Source organism: Schistosoma haematobium, chromosome 1 (assembly GCF_000699445.3).
Source record: "Schistosoma haematobium chromosome 1, whole genome shotgun sequence".
Taxonomy (NCBI): Eukaryota; Metazoa; Platyhelminthes; class Trematoda; order Strigeidida; family Schistosomatidae; genus Schistosoma; species Schistosoma haematobium.
Window position 1 is genome coordinate 12,728,867 of NC_067196.1, and position 6,922 is coordinate 12,735,788.

Genomic DNA, 6,922 nt, shown 5'->3' on the forward strand with positions numbered 1-6,922 from the left:
TTGATCTAAGCTGGCTAACGCTTGTGGGGAATGCGTAGAACGACGTACTCACTCGTGATCCGGTGTGGATGAGTGACCGAGTGCCTTCAGCTAGGTGAGTCCATTAAAACTAATGAGGTCAGCACCGAATTTCGAAGAGTTACAGAACTATGTCTTTCGGGTAGGTATCATTACCAAGGTTTAGCTTGATGATTTTGGACAAACTGAGCATTGGGTAGATTGCTATATATATAAACAATATATTTGTAATATCCCAATTAGTAGAAAGCTTAGATTGTTTGACATATCGTGACTCAGTTTAAGTCACATCTTCAGAGGATAAATATTTCTTTTGTGGATTTATTTATTTACTTACTTAGGCTTGTTGCCCATCGTGAGGGAGCATAGGCCGCCAACCAGCATTCTCCATTCAATTCTTTTGCGGACATTCCTTTCCACTTCTTTCCAGTTGCTATTCATACTCTTTATGTATGCTTCCAGTTCTTGAAGCAGTGTGTTTTTTAGCCTTCCTCTTTTTCGTTTCCCTTTAAGATTCCAAGCTAGCGCTCGCCTTGTGACGCGGTTTGGTGATTTCTTCAGTGGATGTCCTATCCACTTCCAACATCTTTTTCTACTTTTCCCCTCAGTTGGAAGTTGATCGGTTCCCTCCCAGAGTAGGCTGTTTCTGATGGTATCCCACTAACGGACATTGGGTATCTCCAGTAGACAATTGTTTATAAATACTTGTACACTTTTTATGGTGATTGTGGTCGTCCTCCAAGTTTCAGCTCTGTACAGTAGAGCTGTCCTGACGTTCGTATTGAAGACTCTGGATTCGATGTTGATTGATGGTTGTTTTGAGTTTTACATGTTCTTCAATTGTAAGAATGATAGCCTCTCTTTGATAATCCTCGCTTTCACACCTGCATCAGATCCTCCTTGTTCATCGATGATGCTTCCCACGTACATGAAAGATTCCATCTCTTCCAGAGTTTTCCATCGAGTGTAATTGTGTTGATGCTCTCAGCGTTGTATTTAAGGATCTTGCGTTTTCGCTTGTGTATGTTGAGGCCCAGTGATTCAGAGGCTCCTGCCACACTGGTTGCCTTTACCCACACTTGTTGATGTGTATGGGATAGAAGAGCCAGTTCATCAGTAAATTCCAAATCACCAAATTACATCTAGCCAATCCGTTGTATACGGTGCTTCTCCTGAGACGTGGAGGACATCATAATCCATTCGATCATCAGAATAAAGAAGAGGGGAGAGAGTAGGCTGACTTGTCCGACAACAGTCCTCACTTGGAATGCATCTGTCAGCTGTCCTTCAGGTGCCACTTCTCAGGGTACTCATTCGTATGAATTCTGGAGGATGTTGATAATTTTCTCAAGTACTCCATAGTGTCGAAGAAGATTCCATAATGTCCTCCTGTCCACTCTGTCAAATGTTTTCTCATTGTCAAGGAAGTTGATGTATAGTGACGAGTTTCACTCAAATGGTTGTTCAAATATGATCTGTAGTGTCGTGATTTGGTTTATGCACAACCGATCCATACGGAATCCGGTTTGTTGATCTCGAAGCTGTACATCTACTGAATCTTTCGTCCGGTTCGGCAACACTCTGTTGAAAACTTTTCCTAATTCCTTTAGTCTTGTGATTCCTTTATAGGTCTTTCATTGGTAGGTTGACGGGGTATTCCTCTTTCAATTTTATCTATAGGAAGGTCTGTATGTGGTGCTTTGCTGTCCGGTGGATTCAAATTTGCAAGTCTCTCCTTATTGTTGTCTCTTCCTCCTAGTCCATGTCGACCCATGATATCCGGTGTTGTGCATTCGTACTTTGATATTTAGGTTTCCAATAAGAACAGTTGGGTTTTTTCCTGAGCACTTCGTCATGATTTATTGCAACCTCTCATAGAACTGGTTTTTGTTGCCGTGATTACCATCATTGATTGGTGCATAACACTGGATAATTTTCATCGTAACTCCCTCCCTCTTTGTTTTGAAGGATGCTTTTTTATGATTCTGGATCCGCGAGATTCTCATCACAAAAGTGAATTTCGTACTTCTTTGGGCAGCATCACAGTAGATTCTGTGTGCAGGGGGCATTTTCCTCTTCGTAGCCAGAATACAGAAGTATCTCTTTCGTACCTAGTCTTTGCTCTCCAGCTAGGGTACAATGGGTTTCGCTGATTCCGAGTACTGCCGAGTTGTATCTCCTCATCTTCCTATCTATCTGATTGGTTCTCCCGATCTTCCACATTGTTCGGAAATTCCGCATACCTATTTTAGTTGTTATTCTGGTTGTTAGAAGAGACATCGGCCTTCTGGCTTCGGGAGAATCTCAGCTTCCATCACGATGTGTCATAATTCTTCCTTCAACTCGGAACGCTGAGTTTAAATGGTTTGATTTTTTGATCTGGTTAGCGGTTTTCGTAGCAGTTTTTTACGGGATGTGGTCACCAACCCTCCCCTTTTGTGTGGGCTTAGGATCGGTAGTAACTCTAGAAGAACTACGGATGGAGTTGAGGATTTATTTACCGCTACAAATACGTCAAACTGTGATGAGTACATGGTTGCGCTATTATTACTTCAGTCCAGTCGCGTCCATTTAATCCCAGCGTATTTTTACCCCGTTTATTACTACGTTACTTGGTAGTTAAATTGCTTTAGTATGCATTCGGGAGCATTGCCGTTCGAGTTCATATTCAGCCCATTCATAATTGATCATGATCTTAAAGAACAATAACATAACATAGTAGTAACTTGGAATGCTGGCATATTCATGTCAACTACTGGTCTCACTTTATCTCAATAGTTAAAACGTTTATTTTCGTTGAACATCTTCAGTGCTGTACTTTTACCAGGATAGATACAGTTAGGGATACATGGCAGTGCTAGATTCGAGGGTACAGAAGTTTCACGAGCCATATACATTTCAAGGTACATGTCTAGTGACCTGTAAGTTCTTGGGATGAAAAGTATTGGAAGGCACAGTAAGCGGGTGTTCAAAGCCTAGATCAAAGATACTTTGAGACCTTGTCACAGTCACAGAATAAAGAGCCAGTGATAAATTAGTCGAATAAGAAGCACCCAGTTTTCACTATCGAAAGTTTTCATAATAATAACATATCATCAAGAAGTCAGGTGCATATGTCTATCACTTTGCCCAATTCCAAGTATAAAGAAGGGAGGCAAATTTATGTACATGATGATCTCTTCAAATGGTGTTCCGCTTCAAGTAAAATAAATGACTAAAAACAATTCTTCCTGAAAGATAATTTTGCTGTTACTCTAAACTTTCAGCTTGTAAAAGAGTTATCAGAAGCAAAGTCAGTTTATCTCCGTGGAAGGATGAAATTTTAACTGACCTGAAACAAGTAATAGAGGTCAGTTCCACATATTTTGGCTGACAAACATTGACTATCAAAGAATGCCAAGGTACAGTCATGCAGACGGCATTATTTTTATCGTAAGGAAGTGGTACCCCTAATTTACCGTCACCAAGAATTTAGATAAGTACTGAAAGAGTTAAGATCCAGGGAACTATCTGTAACAATAAAAAGAGAAGAGAGAGCGTCGGTAAGATCTGTATTATCCCATACACAAAAATATAAGGAGCAGTTGGAATCATATATTCTTACCTTAATAGTTTATAAAATGGTTTAATTGTATGTTTGTACATATATGCACTTCAATTAGTTACATTTTTTGTTTCTCTTTGTGAATACTGCATTCTTTATCACCCTTTTTGTCTACTTATTCTACGTTCATAATGTGTTAGTTGTTCAAAGTTATCATATTATCATGGTGTTTGTTGATTCAGAGATTTAATGAGTGAGAAAAGGCATAAGGAAGGGCAAGGTAATCATATAAAAAAACTGAGCGATTGGTTAATAATTATCAACTTGCAGGATTTATTCGCGCCATAAAATCAACATGGTCATGGAAAACCGTCTAATAATCATTAACAGGAAAAAAAATATTAGATGAAGTAGAGGAAGATACAAGTATTAAGAAATACCTACAAGTAAAGTTTTCCTGGGACCAGTTCTTCTAATGTGATAACTATTCATAATAACTTATTGTTGCTGACTCCAGATAATCAAAACAGCTTCACTTGATTACTTCTGTTCTTATTATGCTTCAACTAAACACACACTACCTCCAGAAAGCACAGAGTATTTTATATAGCCTAGAAGTAAATTAACGTTTATAAGTGAAACATCTATGTACTTTGGAAGATTATCCGTCATGCTAAACCGTTTCTATATTAGACAATTTATTAGTTGACAGCGAAGAGTTTACCGAATATCATGAAGTGACTAACGCGGACTGATCGACCGCAACCTTTTACTCAGCTCGCAATGAAGTGTGCTCACACCGTAGTTTTTTCTAATTTTTCATTTTCAGTGCACAAAATCATTCTGAAAAATTCTTTTCGTCCTTCAAAAAATCTAAATAGATTACTACTGGTCATCGCGTAGAAAAATGCAGACTAGTTATTCGTCGTGTGATATGACTGAGGTAAAATGGCACCAACTAAGGGATCGTACAATTAGAGTCCAATGCCTGCAAACTAACTATATATAGTCCCATGTGTATTCAACCGAGTTAAGTGCCATCGTTTCTATCAGAAAAGGTGAGATGTACGGGGACAATCATAGGAAAACAGCGTTCCTACTTATCTATTGAGAATTCTCAACAATTTTGGTAATAATGATCAATAATAGCTTATTACTGAACGATCAGGCTTAGGCCAGTTTTGCAGGCAAGAGTAATGACTTGAACTATGGTTTAAAAATGAGATATTATCCCACTAGTGTTAGTAAAGAGACTACATCATTAAATCAGTAAGAATTCGCAATAGATGGTACGTGGACATTTATCAACTAGGTATTAATTGAATTTACATGGTGAAACTGTCCAATATGTTTATAGCCGTTTTGGTGACTTCACCTTGTAAAGACATAATGAAAACAAGTTATTAGCATTTATAAGGCTTATACTTGGCAGAAATCGTTTAAAGTATGCACTGATACCGAATACCTGAAGAACTTTTGTGAGAGGATAGTCAGAGAAGCTGAGTAAAGATATGACATGAACTCCTACTACTGCTTTCTAAAGGAAATCTTCAGACTGAACAAAACAACTTTGGAACTTGTCATTGGCTGAAAAATATGAGCACTCGCTCATTTTTAGCCAAAGATAAAAAACAATTAACGAATCACAGAAATCTTTTTAGCTACGAGAAAAAAAACAGCAAGAGGGTAGATGAGGTTATCCGTCAATGATAGCGTTTTACAGAGTATACACTCTGGCTGCACAGAAAATGTTATTCAGCTTATAAACACAGAGCCTACCATAGAAAGCCCAACATGAAATACTCTTCATAATTTCATCCTTGCAAAGTCGTTGATGAAAAAAAATAATTTCATCCACGGTTTGACTTCTATTGTTCGCATTTAAACATTAAAAATTAAAAAAACACGAAGTTCAACGAAGGAATCTTTTTTCGACGAATTTATTATTAATCTGTTCAGTCTTATACAGGTGATAATGTCTTGTTAAAGTACTAATTCCTTGAAGAAAGGTGAACACGAATAACTTAGATGTGCAATAGAAAGATTACAATACTGGATTACGTAATACGAACAATAACAATAGATTTGGTGAATGTAATAAGATGAATAAAGTGATTAAAAATGCTTTATCACAATAAATAAAGGCCTCCATGTGCATCTACCAGTTCACCTGCTCTTGTGGAACAAGGTACATTGGCCGTAGTCAGCGCCAGCTTTCAACTCGTTTACGGGAACATGTCCTAGTTTGATTCTACTGGGGTGAGAGAAGGGCAGTTAGGAGTTCTAAACATAAATACTCAATCAACTGTAATCATTCTACGGATCCACAGTTTAATTTTAAGGCTGCAAGTATAATTCGTTCAAATCTCCTCAGATTTCTTCGTATTCAACTCCTAAACAGAGCTGACAGTCTTACCATCCATGAGCTCAAACCAGAACTGTGCATACAAAAGAAGTACGTCCTACCGTTATCGTCACCATGGTCTTAATTAACATCAATATTATTATCACAGTATTCCCCTTCACTTATGTCTTATATTCTCATTATTTTTATCATAAATGCTCGTCGTATCACCTTATTTATTTTTACACCTCTATGGCCTTTAATTATTGCAACAAAAATGATTATTAATCTGTGGTGTTTGAATGAATTAATGATTCCTTTGTACTTGTTGAATGCTTGATTTCGAATTCCAAATACAATACATCCGTTCGTGCTTACCTAGTACTTCTTGATCCGATTACGTTATTCCTGGTATTCTTAGTTCGTACTATAATTCAACTACTCCTAATCATCATATAATCCTTTTAATGATCTTATTACATTCACTAAATCTCTTATGATTATTCGCATAATGTAATCTAGTATTGTGATCTTACTATTGCGTCATCTTGATTATTCGTGTTCACATTTCTTTGCGCAATTAGTACCTTAACAAAAAAATTTAATATTTATATACGATTGTACAGCTTGATAATAAATTCGTTGAAAAGAGATCTCTTCGCTGAACTTCATGTTTTTATTGTTCTGCCGAGTTAGTTAATCACAAAGGTGTCTCTTAGCTAATCTTCCTTCGTTATTTCATCTCATGATTCTTATAAAGTGTTGGTGGAAGTTTCAAATTCAAGCATACGCGATGCATCTGAAACCTTATAAAACTAAGTTTTGATTTGGATAATCAGAATGTTACAATATTGGTAGGTGTTAATGATTTTTGCTTGGTTCCCTTATCAACGAAACGTTTATTATGTTAGCAATTATAGTATATATATCTGACATAGCAGGCTCGAGACTAATTGAATAGTTGTATTGCCACCAATTGTAAAGACCTGTAGACGAATGAAATGTCCCGCTCTACG